Below are 16813 nucleotides of genomic sequence, written 5' to 3'. Positions count from 1 at the left end.
TCAGACATCAGGCAGTCACTCTGTAATATTCCCCACCACAGACCCTGGCAACCACAAATATGCTTTCTGTTCCTATGGATTTGCCTATTCTGCACATTTCATATAAATGGGACAGTACAATAAAGAGTCCCACAAAATTTGCTAAACAGACTACTTAGCACATATCTAAAGTTTTGAAGATAAATAACCAAAGAATTAGAAACAAAAGAGATTGCCCCTGGGGGGAGAGCGTGGAATGCGGAGAGAAAAAGCATGCAAAGCTGCTTTTCATGTTAAGTTCTTTACTATTCAACATATGTATTAATTGATCATTTAAACTGAATTTAATTCATTACTTGATAGTTGATCATTTTCCTTATAACAAGGGATTTTTAAAACTTAGTATTTATCTCATCAAGTTATTTGAAGAGTAAGTGAGATAACACTTGTGAAATATGTGGCCCATGGTCTGGGATGCAGAGGTACTTGACACATGTAAGCTACCATAATTATGACTAATCATTATTAACCAGATGTATTAACCAGGATTGTATGTTTGTGTCCCCTCCAAATTCCTATATTTAAATCCTAACCCCCAACAGGAAGGTATCAGGAATTAGGGCCCTTAAGAGGTAATTAATTCATGAGGACAGAATCTTCATGATGGGATTAGGGTCCTTAGAAGAAGAAACAGGACAGAGCTTGCTTCCTCTATATTCTCCATCACATGAAAAGTATGAGAAGAAGATGGCTGACTGCAAACCATAAAGTGGAACGTCACCTGCATGGGATGGGGCCTGCCAGCACTTTGATCTGGGACTTCCCAGCCTCTGGAACTGTGAGAAATAAATTTCTGCTCTTTTAGCCACGGAGTCTTCCATCACAGTAGCCAGAATCAACTAACACATCAGGTAATCAATGTTATACAACAATGGAATCACAGCCATGTTGAGGCAGAGCCTAGAGTACTTTGATGGAGATGAATAGTGAAATCCCATGTATTTTAAGGATATACCACTAATATAATATCAAAATAGTTAATTAAATATAACTCTTAAATTCCCTCCATTTCTTATATGATTGGATAAATTTTGATTGAGAAGAAAAAAAGCCTTTTAAATAAGACAAAACAAAAGCTGTCACTGAAGTTCCACCAGCTCATATGCAACACCATGGCAACCATCCCCTCCAACAGCTAAGTCGTGGATACCCAGGACTATTACTGGCACCGCCTGGGCTCCACTTCCAGTAACAGCTCCTTCGAAGTGCAGAGTATGGTGGGAAGTCATTCCTCACTACCTGGGTCTCCCCAAGTGACCAGTGACCTGGGTCACTGGTATGCATGCTGCTTCTTCTGGAAGTCCACTCTCCCACTCATGGCTACAGTGTTGGAGTCCCCAGAACGTTCAGAATCTCGCCCAGCCTCCAGCAGCACAGTCATCTGCGACTTGGCTCTGGAAACCATGAGCAGGCTTCCTGGTGGCCAGTCTGCCAAAGCCAACACCATACCACCATCTTGAGTGGCCACCACCAGGCTTCAGGAGGCGCTAGACTCATCAGAGCCCCTACCCTACCCTCCCTTCCCTTCCCCTCCCAATCAACTAGGCAGGTTGCAGCAAGCAGAAGCAATGGGGTTCTTTTAAACCAAAGTAAATCAAAGTAAACCAAGTAAACCAAAGCAGAAAAAAGGAAGTTGAGAGAATCCCACTTTTTACTATCCAAGCCACACCCAAGCCTTCTTCATACCCTGAAACCGTGTGCTTTGCACCAAGTGGAAAATAAGCAGAATTCTGCTATTTAAGTGTTATGCTATCTATTGAGTCATTTTCAGACAAAGTGGAGAGAAAAGTACTTTGGAGAACCAACAAAACGTGGAAGGAGTATAATTTTGAGCTACCGACCAAACCAAGATCATAAGCAGTGGTGTCTCTTATCTCATTGTAAAAGAGAAACTTGGACCTTTTGCAGAAGTCAACACATCAACACACTTGATTTTTGAACATGTTTTATCAATGCCACCTATTAACTGTCAAATATCAAAGTGACAGGTAAGGGGCTTCACACTGAGATAAGGCTAAATGCTAGCCCTAAAGTACTAATCACAACCCAAATGAATGCTATGGCGGCGCGGGGAGTGGGGTGGCGCACAGGTGAGTTAAAGACTTTCAGAACTAAAATGGACCTTGACAGAGCACCTGGGTGGCTCAGTGAGTCAAGTATCTGACTCTTAATTTTGGCTCAGGTCATGATCTCAGGCTCACGAGATGAGATCAAGCCCTGAGTCAAGCTCCATGCTGAGTATGGAGCCTGCTTAAAATTCTCTCTCTTTCTCTGCCCCTCCCTGCCCTGCTCACACACGTTCTCTTTCTCGCTCTCTCTCTCAAATAAATAAAATAAAAATAAAATGGACCTAGGCAGCCAACCCCCCAACTCTTAAGTCCCTTCTAGGCAAAACTGCCAAGTATCCTGCCCGGGAAGTTAAAGAAGCTGCTAAAGCATGTGTTGTGAGCAACAGGTGTAATAAAATGCAAAGAAGACAAAGGAAAACTGTCAGGATTTTCTGATACTTCTAAGGTCTCTTCTAGGAGATATAGAGCTTTAGATACTCCTGAACAAAGACTCCAAACTTTCTGTGACGTGAGACACAGAAAGAGGAACAGTGGGGAGCACTTTTGAGAGCATGTCCCAGGTTTAAATTCCAGCTCTGCCCCTTGGTTGGGCGACCTAAACTCTCTACACTCCAGTTTCTTCCCCTATGAGGCTAGTAAGAGTGTGACATCATGATGTTTTTGTGAGGATTAATTAGAATATACTAATACTCCTTGTACAGCACTTAGCCCTACACCCATCAAAAGTGTGCATTAAATGTTACTGTCATTACGTTCAGTAGGTTGAAGTAACTCTGATCAAAGCCACATACACATTGAGGAAAGGATGTTTGTAACACAAAGTAGGTTCTTCATGACACAATTGCAGAAAAATTTTATTCTGTCAAATAGTTTTACTTGAATTCAACTGAAACCACTGAGATAAAGAAATCTGAAAATAATTGTTTCCTCCTATTGAGCTCATGAATGTTCCAACTCCCAGATGTAGTGAGATGAGAATCTCTCCCTTTCTCCTTCCCAGGTTTCCCACAAGATCTGTATAGAAATGACAGTTATAGGGAAGAAAAAACAAAATAACCATCTATTTACCTGGGAAGAATATCCACATAGGAGGCCAACCAATAGGACAGATGCATGACTAGGGACATATAAAATCATCCCTACTATTTTTGTTTTAAGCTGTTTTCATTTGGCAATATTGGTTTCAGTTGCCCTAGTGAAACGCATTTCTTTTTAGCATAATTTTCCTCCATTCCAGATCTGTTACTGGTCATGAATCTACATAGTCCCATAAAACTCAAATCTGGAAAGAATCTCAGAGAATGTCTAGTTTGGCCTGTTCATATTACAGATGATGAAACTGATGCATGAAGGGATTAAATGGTTAAATTAAATTAATGGTTGCCCATTACATTTATTAGAAATGGAGGAAACAGAAGCACAAGAATATTGATTTTAGCTGAGGTACAAAAGGACAAAATGCTTTGCTAGTTATTAATATGCAGAATTACTGATTCATTTATTGTTCTAACTACAGAACAAAACTCTATTCCTAACTACCAAGAGCAAGCAATTTAATAACAAATAAACTATGCCAAAATGGTTATGGTCATTTTGTTTACCCTCAACCACCATAGGATGCCAGGTAATACCAGTGTGCTAATTAATCCTGTCCATCTGGCTAATGTAGTCTTTATAATTTATAATCCAAAGCCTTTGGGTACAAAGACCTATTAACATGCTAATATACCTTCTTACTATTCTAGCTGTTTTTCAATTAGTAATTATCTATAGAGTGAGCCAATGAAAGGCAACTTTTCCAAGTGATTAGCACCTTGGAAATCATAGTCAGGCTGGTTGCTGATTAACATTCTTCGTTTTGGCAGTTAGCATTTCTCATTCCAGCAAATTACTCTAGTGGGTTCAGTTGGTGGCTTGGGGCCATGAAAACCCAAGCCTATTCAATGGCCAATGACTACTTTGAAAAAAATATAATTATGACATATGGATATGAGAAATTGATTCACTTGACAAAATGTTATATCAAAATATTCATTTCAGTTTTAAAAGACATTATGGAAACAACTGCAGAAATTTGAAAAAAATGTATATTAAATGATGTTATCAAATTACTGTTGGTCCTCCTAGGTGTGACAATGGCGTTGTGGTATCTAAGAAGATGCTGAAGTATTTAGGGGGGAAGTGTCATGACGTCTGCAACTTGTATCTGAACAGTTCAGATAGATAAATAGATAAGTGATAGATAGATGATAGGGAGATAACAGCAATTTTGACAAAATGTTTTTTAAAAAATTGTTTCAAATAGATCTATGAGGGAAATTTGTACTACAAATGTGTATTTCCAGAAAACTATATGCTTGTAACACCATATTAATAACTAGTATTTGAATTCTGTCACTCCTACTTGTCTACCTTTTTCTTTGTCTCCCTAAATTGTTAAGAATGGCAGTTTAAAGTGAATAAGATAACAAACATTGTGAAAATATTTTAATGCTTTCTCTATCTTGGCACAACCATCTGTTGGACAATAGAGATATTTAAAATTACTATGCGAGCAGTATTCCCACAATGAACATGCACACATTCTGGAAATGCAGTTCCAGTCTTCAGCTGCCTTAAAAATGCCCACTGGCATAAATAAGAATGCTTTTGAGCCATTTACAAGTAGCCAACTTTGCCACTTATATTACCTCATGATTTTACTTCAGAGTCACCTTTATATGGTGTTAGTCACTCAAGGTAAGACAACAACGTGCTTTAAAATGTGGCTTCATATCCATGAGAGACTATGGACTCTGAAAAACAATCTGAGGGGTTTGAAGTGGCGGGGGGGTGGGAGGTTGGGGTACCAGGTGGTGGGTATTATAGAGGGCACAGCTTGCATGGAGCACTGGGTGTGGTGAAAAAATAATGAATAATGTTTTTCTGAAAATAAATAAATTGGAAAAAAAATGTGGCTTCATATATGTAGCTAACTTTAAACTCTCTTTTAAAATTCATTTTAAAATCAATATAACTAACTGGTTTGAATATGGTGGTCAAACTAAGAGTAGCAGGAATCTAACTGCCATAAATAAATAAAATGTGAGGGGCACCTGGGTGGTTTAGTGGGTTAAGAGTCATCTGCCTTTAGCTCAGGTCACGATCCTGAGGTCCTGGGATGGAACTCCATATGGGCTCCCAACTCAGCAGGGAGTCTGCTTCTCCCTCTCCTTCTGCTCCTTCCCTCTCCACATGCATGCATGCTCTCTCTCTAGCAAATAAATAAATAAAATCTCTTTAAAAAAATTAAAAATGTGGACCATTAGACAAGCATGCAAATAAATCAGAGCCCACAATTCCAAAAGAACCATAAGGAATTACTATCAAATTTGTTAAGAGATTGTCTACATTATTTTGGTGCTATTAAAGATGTAATCCTAAACCAGAAGCAACCATTGAATAATGATTAGAGTAGTAAACATTCATTAAAACATCAGAACACCATAGCTGACATTTCCATATGTGAATAAATCCCCCTAATAACTTGCTGTTGATAAGACAAGTATGAAGCCATATCAGTGCAATACAATGTAGCTGTTCTGGAAACAGCCCATTTTCATTTAATAGCAAATTAAGCAGGCTTTTCAGAGGACTAAATGCCAATAAATAAAATGTAAAATGTCACATTATATATTCATTCACATATTCGATGACACTGATTTCTTTCCTTTTTGGGAGAAGGAAAATGAATTACAAGTGTGGAGTAAAAGACTGAGAGATACATTGCTCTATATTAAAGTATTACATTTAACAATAATGCAAAGCATTCTGTAATTGCCTCCATAAAGGCAGAAATTTCACGGTTCATCAAAGAGAAATTCCAGAGTCTTCAGGACAGCAAGATGTTGGTGTGTGCAATGCTGAAAACGGTAATACAGGCCTACCCTTGTTTTATTGTACTTTTCTTTATTGTGAAATTTTTTACAAATTGGTATGTAATAACCATGTATGGAGCAAGTCTATCGGTGCTATTTTTCCCACAACATTTGCCCACTTCATGTCTCTGTGTAACAACTGTTAAGTCTCATAATATTTCAAATTTTTCCATTATTATGTTTGTTATGGTGATTTGCGATCAGTGACCTTCAATATCACTATTGTAACTGTTTGGGGGCACCATGAACCTCGCCCATATAAGATGTCAAACTTGAATCAATAAATGTTGTGTGTGTTTTAACTGCTCCACCAACCAACCATTTTCCCATCTCTCTCCCTCTCCTCAGGCCTCTGTATCCCTTGAAAAGGCAACCATATTGAAATTAGGCCAATTAATAACCCTACAAAGGCCACTAAATGTCTTGTGATAGAGTCTACTCCTGGTGATGATGCTGTGAATATTGTGGAAATGACAACAAAGGATTTAGAATATATACAAAAACATAGCTGATAAAGCAGTGGCAGGGTTGGAGAGGATGAACCCCAGGGTTTTTTTTTTCTTTTTTAAAGGTTTACTTGTTTATTTTAGAGAGAGTGTGCATGCACACAAGCAAGGGGAGAGGCAGAAGGAGAGGAGAACCTCAGACAGGCTCCAACTCCCCGATGAACATAGAACCTGATATGGGGCTCCATCTCACCACCCTGAGATCTTGACCTGAGCCAAAAATCAAAAGTTGGCTGCCTAATCAACTGAGCCACTCAGGTGCCCCAACCCCACCTTTGAAAGAAGTTTTACTCTGGGTATAATGCTATCCAACAGCATCACATGCTACGAAGAAATCATTTGTGAAAGGAAGAGTAAAGCAATGCAGCAAACTTCATTGTTCCCTTATTTTAAGAAATTGCCACAGCCACCCAACCTTCAGCAACAACCACCCTGATCAGTCACAACCATTAACATTGAAGCAACATCCCCCACCAGCAAAACGTTTACCACTAACTGAAAGCTCAGATGACATTTAGCCCTTTTTATCAATAAAATATGTTAATTAAGGTATGTGGATTGTTTTTTTACATAATGCTATGATACACTACAGATTACAGTACAGTATAAACATAACTTTATATGCACTAGGAAATTAAAAAATTCACTTGACTCACTCTATTGCAATATTCGCTTTATTGCAGTCATCTGAAAGTGAACCCACGATATCTCTGAGGCAGGCCCGTACTCACACACGTACATACAAACTCTTGCTATTTGAACCTGAGTCATGTGCTCCTTTCATTTTAAATAGAAATGACACCCTCAAACCCCCTCCCTCCCAAAATAGACTCTGGTTGATAGGCAAGCCAAAATCTGGAATTCCAACAATATTATGTCAACATGTTAACTTAGTAAATATTCTTTCAGAAAAGAAAAAAAAAAAACACACCAGACTATGAAGGTCCTAACCTAAACCATGCCTGACCTAAGAAAATTATCATTGAATCAAATAAGAAAAATGTGATAAAAGTGTTTTTTCTTTGACCCTCATGCAAATCTGCATTTCTGAGAGAATTCTGACTACATAGAACTTTATATTTGTGACTTCTTTTTGTGTAGGAAATGAGCTAGAAAAGAACAAGGATAACCACAGTGGAGAGAGAAATATGTTAAAAGAAATTAAAAAAAAATCAAAACAGAGAATTACAAAATTGGTGAAGTCATAAGAATTTTGACTCAGTAATTTTTGACATGTAATCTCTCCCTTACCCACCCCTTCTTTTGCCACAGAATGATATTCTGACAAACCAAATGACTGCAAAGATCCAAGATCCATTTGCTTGGATAGAGTATCTATCTCCTGGATTTTCTAAATGTTTCCTTTTTGTTTTGTTTTGTTTGCCTCTCCTTGCAAAAGTCTTCTTTAAAACAAAAGCAACCTTCTGAGTTCATGGTGAAATCTCTCAGTATTAAATGCTAATTTATTAGATGGTTATAAAATTGCAACACCACCAACCCAGCAATAATGAATCCCTATGGTCTCTGACTTCATGAGGAACCTGACATATCATTGGAAAAAATGAAGAAACATAATCAAGTGTCATTGTTAATGATACTCAATTATTCCATCTGTGACCTGAGCCATTATAACTATCGCCTTATAATTGCAACTCATCCATTGGGAAAGCCAACTTCAAACATTATCATAACTTAAAGGTCACTTGGAAAGTATGTAATTATAACAAAATTTTGTGATACTTATGAAAATGAATTCATTTTTTAATACCTTGGCGCAGATATTTGTTCTTTAAAGAATAAATCATAGAATAGGAGTTAAACTTATTGTATTTACTGTGTTTCTATTTTTCACACATTTCTGAAAAGAAAATCAAGAACAAATTTTCCTTACATAATTTTTCCCCAGGAACCTTTTTTCTTCTCAAAACAACAGTGGCTATCAGTGACTCTTCTTCTCATGGGACCCACTAAGTTTTTGTGGAGAAGTCCATTTCCTTCCCATCTTCTGCTTCTGCCTCTTGCCCACTCTGTCCTCTTGAACTTAGTGGTGCTAAGCTCTCTCCTGTTTGCCTCCAATGAAAGGGTGAGAGAGAGTAGTGAGTCAGAAACCAGTGCCCTGTTCTTTATTAGCATTAACTAAATAAATAAATAAACAGATTCCTGGTCTTTCTTTATTAGCCTAAATCCACCCAACCTGGGAATAAAAAAAAAAAAAGAAAGAAAGAAAGAAACAAAATTTGAAAATAAACTCTACCATTCAGCTTGACTTAGATCTTCATAATAACTGTCATTTCTTAAGTTTTCTATGTGCTACACACTGTGTTAGGGGTTTTACACACATCTCATTTAGGTCATCTGCTTCTTTCCTTCTCTTGATTTGATTTTCACAAGCAAAAATCTTCACTGAAAGTTGGCTTATGTTGAGGAATTGATGAGAAAGACAGAAACTTTAGGCTACCCATATCCAAACTGCCTTGCCAACAATTATTATATGACTCTAAGTGACTGGTACTTATATGTTGGGGTAAAAATTCTTAAGCAGAAAAGAGTGGGAATCAGAAGGTCAGAGGATGCCCAGGAGACCCTGAGCCTGCTGAGTCCCAAATTAGGGCACAGAATAAGGAGACAGCTCTTGCCAGGCTAATAAAGCTGAAGCTAGTCTAAAACCAACTATCCAACAGTAACAGAAAGTGAATTATGGAGCCCAAACAGGAGGTTAGAGCAAGCAAACTCAAGATGTGGAGAAGTGGGAACAGGTAAGAGGGCTCACTTGCCCTGAGTACAGAATGTCAAGGCCTGCTGCAGCTTTTTATCTATCCCTTCCAACCAATTTGACTATTTACCCTAATGAATTAACTGACCTTGCTACCTGATTACATTGGCGATAAAAAAGTAACTATTAGAAATGAGATAGGGATTTTGGGACATCAGTTTCTAGAAAAGAAGCACTGATTCTTCTTCTTTTTTTTAATCTTTTCTTTAGGAAAGAGTAAAAGTAACATATATCAATAAGGATAAATCTTAAGTACATAATATTGAGGGGTACCTGAGTGGCTCAGTCCGTCAAGCAACCAGCCTCTGATTTCGACTCAGGTCACAATCTCAGGGTCATGAGAGAGAGCCCAGGTGTCAGGCTCCATGCTCTGCAGGGAGTCTGCTTAAGATTCTCTCCCTCTGCCCCTTCCCCCCACTCATGCATGCACTCTCTCTATCTAACTATAAATAAGTAAATATTTTTTTTAAAAATATATAATATTGATGAAAACAGTAAGTATGTAGGCCCTTTTTGAACATTCAAAACACAGGCAAAACAATTCTATATGCTGTTTATAAAGGCATATATGTATATGTAAAAATGTTAAAACACACTGGAGTTACATCTTTTTTTCTTCCAACATTAACTTTCTTATAGGTAATGTTTGTGTAACAAAACAATTATACAAATCTAGCCAACAAAGTTGCTGGACTGGGGCCAGGGAAAGGGGTAATTACTCAGTCAAGTTGGTCATCAGACATTATTTAGAAGAAGAAACAATAAGCACTTTTGTATGTGTTCTTATAGATATACTCATTATCTTATTCCTTTTCAAGCTTTATCATCTTGCTTTATCCCCATCTATGAATAATCAGAGAATTACACTTATCACAGGATTAGGGAAAAATATCAGCCCAGCTTTCAGGAAAAAAATGGTGGCCTTTATTATGTTTTTTTAAGATTTTATTTATTTATTTGACAGACAGAGATCATAAGCAGGCAGAGAGAGAGAGAGGAGGAAGCAGGCTCCCTGCTGAGCAGAGAGCCCAATGCGGGGCTCGATCCCAGGACCCTGGGATCATGACCTGAGCCAAAGGCAGAGGCTTTAACACACTGAGCCACCCAGGCACCCTTTTTTTTTTTCTTTAAAGATTTTATTTATTTATTTGACAGACAGAAATCACAAGTAGGCAGAGAGGCAGGCAGAGAGAGAGAGAGGAGAGGCCTTTATTTTTTTCACCTTCTTCTTACAGTTTAGCTAAATCTGTAGACAAATAGACAAATAGACATTGTCCTGTTTAAGGTTATTTTAATTTTGCAGTGAGTAGTGGCAGCTAACATTGTGATGTAAATTAATTTTGACTCTTTTTCCCTATTACCTATAATTAAATTCTAATTTAAACCCAATTAAAGTAGTACTGGAAAGCTGTTAAATGGAATTTCACCTGATCTTTAAAATAAGATGCCTACAAAACATTCTTTCATAGATTGCTATAAAGAAGTAAGAAAAGTGTTTGATATGCTTGGTAGCCTATGGCTCTGCCTAAACACACAAAGAAAGTACTGTTTCGGGACTTCCTCAAAAGAGGCCTTTTTTGTCTTCATGTATTGGGATGAGAGTGAATTTCCAATTTCACTGAGCAAGTCAGTCAAAATATACAGATTGGTCTGAGCATGTAGACACAGCCAGAATCCAGCACCAATTCTGCGATGGAGAAGTTTTTACATTTGTTACACTGCTCTGCCACAATGTCCTCATCCTTCCCAGAGCAGCTCAGTGTCATCGTGATCCATCAAAGAAAACACAGTGACTACATAAATGAAGGCAGCCATTAAGGTGAACTATTTCAGAGAACAATGCCTTGAGGAAAGAACCATTTGCATTATACACGACCTTACACTCAGTTCTTCCCCTAGACCACAAAGGGAAGATGGATATTCCTTGGTCAGATTAACAGTTTATGAGGTTTTGTACTATATAAAGAGACATCTTCGGGGCCTTGTGTATGTACATTGTAAAACCTTGAGATATTTTATGTTACAACATACATATTTAATGTGATAATAAAAAAGCTTATTTGTTTCAAAGTCTCTTTTACCCTTGCTTGTATAACCAAACAGCTTGATGCTATTGGCTAAATTTTCACAACTTTCATTATTCATGGCTGCAGTGGGAACTTCCATAGATATATAAATCAGATTTGAGCAGCAAATAACACATTCAGGGTGAGTAATATGATGTCCATATGGAAGCACAGTGTCAGAGACTGAGGAAACTATGTGTTTTTAAGGCCTAGCAGGTTTTTTTAGTTCCATATTGTTTCTACGGCAAGATATTTTTCTTTTTTTTATTCCAAAAATGGTTAAACTACAAGCCAAAAACTATTTAGTACATTAAACACAACATAAAAAAGCATGGAAGTCTTCTAATAAAAGACAGAAAGTCTTAAATGAGTAAGGTGAATTAATAAAAAAGTTTAGAAATCAGTTCTCCAAATGGAAATTCCCTTGCACAACACCAAATGGCATTTTACTACACAACCAATGTAGCCTACTTAAAGACTTGTAAGTTTATCTTCATGACATCTGCTGCTGACAGCAAAGTTATTAGTCAGCAGAAACTGCTGCTGTAAATAGCATTCTAACATTAGTGTGAGGACGTTCTAAAGAAATGAGAGCTATTGATGAATCTTATTGGCTCCTCAAGATTGAAATGTAAACAGTGGGTTGAATATCAAGCAGCACATTTATGACAAAGAAGTAAATTACAACAAAGAAGTAAACTTATACATCAGTCTTACTTTGTTTTATCCTAAAGACAGCCCAAAATGATGCCTAAAAACAAGTGTTCCTGAGTTATAATGTTAGATCAATTAAGATATATTACAATATTAGGGGCACCTGGGTGGCTCAGTGGGTCAGACCTCTGCTTTTGGCTCAGGTGATGATCTCAGGGTCCTGGGGTCAAGCCCCACATCTGGTTCTCTGCTCTGTAGGGAGCTTGCTTAGCACCCCCCTCCTGCTCTCTCTCTGCCTGCCTCTTTGCTTACCTGAGATCTCTCTCTCTGTCAAATAAATAAATAATTTTTTAAAAAAAAGATGTATTAGATATTAGAATATTAGAAAAGATGAGTTTTAACAGTTTATTTACTAGTGGGGGAAAAATGCTCCAGATATCATTAGGGAAACTGGGTTAATCAAAATATTTATGTACTTTGATCTTAGGCTATCTCCAGAGCCTGAAAGAGATGAGGATTTGAATCAAGTTTGGTAATTATAAGTCTAATCTACACAGCAATCAAAATTTATAATTCGAACTCTTAAACTAATTTTTACTACATTAATCATATAAAGATAACAAATACAGTTCTGAGTATAAAACTGTGGGAAACACAATTTTATTCTGTCTATTCTTGATCTAGACTTTTTATGTAAGTATTTCAAATAAATCAGATTTCTATTGTTGTACTCTGCATACCTTCTAGAAAAAGTTTAGTTTATAACTAATTGCATGTCACAGTAGTACCTACTGATTGATCTAAGTCAGATTTTTATTGTTGTTGTTTTGTTTTGTTCTTTTTAGGTTAGATATTTTAAGTGAAATTCACTTTTACCATTTTATAGACAATCATTAAATGAGCCATTGGAGTACAAGAACTTTCCAAATGAAAGAAAGAAACTTAATGTTGATTTCCCATTTATGATCAAACTTAAATGGTTAGTGTATTTTGTGGTCTAACATTGTGGTCTTGCATACTGTAGGATAATGGAAATCTCTGTTTTATTTTAAAAATACCCTTTATCCTAGGGTGTCTGGGTGGCTTGGTTGGTTGAGCAACAGCCTTTGGCTTAAGTCATGATCCCACAGTCCTGGGATCGAGTCCCACGTCAGGCTCCCAGCTCCATGAAGAGCTGGCTTCTCCCTCTGACCTTCTCCCCTCTCATGCTCTCTCTCACTGTCTCTCTCTCAAGTAAATAAATAATATCTTTTTTTAAAAAATACCTTTTATTGTAAGTTAACCATTACTTCCTTCCATATATGGAGGATCTCTATTTAATCATATATTTTTAATTTACATCCTTCTCTGATAGCCAAAAGGCACTGTAGGAAATAATTTTAGTAACTATTTCACCTATCTTCTTTTTTGGTTGTAGTTGTTTCAGAAAGAACCCAATGAGTAACTTGATTAAAAAAAAAAATGGAAAGAACATCAAGGAGGTGTGATACCTGTACTCTGCAAACTATAAAATATTGAAACAAATTTTGACGAAACACAAATGCAAAGATAGTCTATGTACATGTACTAGTAGAAGAAATATTGTTAAGATATCCAAACACCCCAAGCAATCTACAGATTGAATGCAATTCCTTTCAAGCTACCAAAAGCATTTTTCATAGAAATAAAACAAAAAATCCTAAAATTTATATGGAACTACCAAATAGCCAAAGCAATCGCAAAAAAAAAAAAAGAATAAAACTGGATTTATCATAATCCCAGACCTCAAGATATACTACAAAACTGTAGTAATCAAAATAGCATGATACTGGTACAAAAAGAGATACATAGAACAATAGAACAGAACAGAAAACCCAGAAACAAACCCACAACGATATGAGCAGTTAATCTATGACAAAGTTGGTAAGAATATGGTATGAGAAAGATAGTCTCTTCAACAAATGGTGTTGGAAAAATTAGACAACCACATGCAAAACAATAAACCTGAACCACTTTCTTACAACATATACAAAAATAAACTCAAAATGGATGAAAGACCAAAAAAAGACTTGAAACCATCAAAATCCTAGAAAAGGAAATCCTAGAAAAGAAAAATAGGCAGAAATGTCTCTGACATCAGCCATAGCAACATTTTTCTAGATATGTCTCCTAAGGCAAGAGAGATGAAAACAAAAATAAACTATTGGGACCTCATCAAAATAAAAAGATTCTGCAGAGCTTTTAGCACACTAAAAGACAACCTACTGAATGGTAGGTTGCCAATGATATATACTGAATGGTAGGTTGCCAATGATATATCTGATAAAGGGTTAATGTCCAAAATAAATAAATAATTTATATAACTCAACACAAATAATCCAACTAAAACATAAGCAAAAGACACAAACAGATACTTCTTCAAAGAAAACATGCAGGTGGTCAACAGACACATGAAAAGATGCTCAACATTAATCATCATCAGGGAAATGAAAATCAAAACCACAATGAGATATCATCTCATACCTGTCAGAATTCCTAAAACAGAAAATTGAAGAAACAACAAGAGTTGGTGAGGATGTGAAGAAAAGGAACCTTCATGCACTAGAGCTGGGAAGGCAAACTGGTGCAGCCAATTTGTGGAAATACTGTGGAAGTTCCTCAAAAAACTAAAAAGAGAGTTACCATATGAGTAATCCCAGTACTGAGTATTTACCCAAAGAATATGACAACATTAACTGAAAAAGTTATGCACCCCTATTTACAACAAATTGTGGAACCAGTACAAGTGTCCATCAATAGATGAATGGATAAAGAAGATGTGATATACATATAATAGAATACTAGTCAGCCATAAAGAATGAAATCATGCCATTTGCAACAACATGGATTGAGCTAGACAATATTACACTAAGTGAAATAAGTCAGTCAGAGAAAGACAAATACCATATGATTTCACTTATTTGTGAATTTTAGAAAAAAACCAAATGAATAAATAAAAAGAGAGACAAACAGAAAGACAGTCTCTTAACTATAGAAAAAAAAGTGATGGTTATCAGAGAGGAGGTGGGTAGGAGGATGGGTGAAATAGGTGAAGGGGATTAAGAGTTCACCTATTATCATGATCACTGAATAATGTACAGAACTATTGAATTAATACAGTGTACTCCTGAAACTAATATAACACTGTATGCTAATTATACTAGAATTCTAAAAATGGAAACAAATACTTAATTATATTATTCACAGGAGAAGAGATAGAAGTACAAGTTTTCACACATTATATGGTTGGTAGTATAAAGGAAACACAGAGCTCTTCCATTCCCTAGAATTGTTTTCCCACAGTCACTAGTGAGCAAGCACTGTAGCCAGACCAAATGAATCACACATATTTTCCAGGAAGTTCCTGGTGCAAGGTGGTATTATTTCAGATGCCCTGTGAATGCCTCCTGAGAAAGTGATAATCATCCTAAAGACAAGGCAAGGATAATGGAAAATATGTTATCTGTCTATGCACCTCTTTATTCTTAGAGATTCTGATCTACCACACCCAGATGTATACAATACTTATTCAACATGGTTGTGACATGAAGGTGGAGGCTGGGAATCATGTCCAATGAACTAAGGTATTGCTATTGCAGTTGATTTTTAAAATACATATTTCAACACTTAAGACTTTAGGAAAATATTTTATTCTGCTAGATATGTGTTCACCTACTTCACAAGCAATTATTAAGTACATTTTCAGTAGGGAGGGAAAGATCAGAATTTAGTATGGAAAAGACTATTCAAACAAATTGCCACCACAATGTGATAAAATCCATATATTAATTCTATGGGAATGTAGAAAAAGAAGCATTTAAATTTCAAAGAAATTATTGCATTTGAGCTCTGTTTTTAAAACTACATAAAAGTCCCTGTACACAAAAGGGAATGGCAAAGGAGGGGACAAAGGAAGACAGAGAATAAAATCTGTGGAGCCCAGATAAAAGAAAATACAATAGCACCTTCCTGCAAGAAGTTTGTTGTTGACTGCAGCATGTCTTTGCTGTACCCACAAATTTAGAAAGAAGAGAGCAGAATGCTTATACTTACCTAGTTTCTTTTTCTGAGATATAATGAAACCACTCCTGAGAAGAAACAAGTGAACCTAGGAAAGTTAGAAATGGTGTTAATGTTCTTTTGGAAGTAAAGGCTCCAGAGCAATTCACTAAGTTTAAAAGTGACCCAAAACCTCTAGTATGAGATACCTCCTGCCAGAAAAAGAGATGAACTCTGTTACATGGATATAACACTCCTTTAGGAGAAAGAGCAGAGCCTGAGTATTCTAAGATTGCTGAGTTCTCTCGCTTCCTTGTCATTCCCTCAGATGATAGAAAGGGGGGTATGATGAAATTTCATCCCTTTCACTATACTTGGAAGGGAAAAAAGAAATCATTGCTTTCAAGATATTCTGGGAAAAGGATCAAATCACTTGTACCTTATCAGAGTAAATAGACTATCTAGGCAGAGCACCAAGCTTGAGAAAGTTTAAAAAAAAAAAAAAATGGCATGGATACTATGCAAACTTATTACAGCAAGGAACATGCATGTGAAAGCAAAAGAAAGAAACCAAGACATGAGAAAAGCATAGTTCAAAGAATAAAAGAAAAATAGTACAATTAATTGTTTCACACTATAAAACAAAAATATCAATAAAAAAGAAAAGAACCCCAAGACTAGTTGATAAAACAGAATGAAAAGAAATAAATTTGAAAAAAGGAACAGGATAGACAGTGCTGAAAATCTTATTAGTTAACATAGAAAAAGGCAT

The 16813-nt window shown here is 36.4% G+C and overlaps 1 long non-coding RNA gene across 1 annotated transcript; it reads right to left on the bottom strand.

Moving 5' to 3' along the window:
* Positions 1 to 8427: 8427 nt before the first annotated feature.
* Positions 8428 to 16421, bottom strand: LOC122893750. Its single transcript, XR_006381676.1, has 3 exons — positions 16251 to 16421; positions 16096 to 16150; positions 8428 to 8601 (listed from the first exon to the last, which is right to left on the bottom strand). It is a non-coding gene; the product is annotated as an uncharacterized LOC122893750 (long non-coding RNA).
* Between the last annotated feature and the right edge of the window lie 392 nt (positions 16422 to 16813).

Source organism: Neovison vison, chromosome 13 (assembly GCF_020171115.1).
Source record: "Neovison vison isolate M4711 chromosome 13, ASM_NN_V1, whole genome shotgun sequence".
NCBI classification, from domain to species: domain Eukaryota; kingdom Metazoa; phylum Chordata; class Mammalia; order Carnivora; family Mustelidae; genus Neogale; species Neogale vison.
The sequence above is the reverse complement of the archived record's forward strand: the minus strand, read 5'-3'. Positions and strand labels throughout refer to the sequence as shown.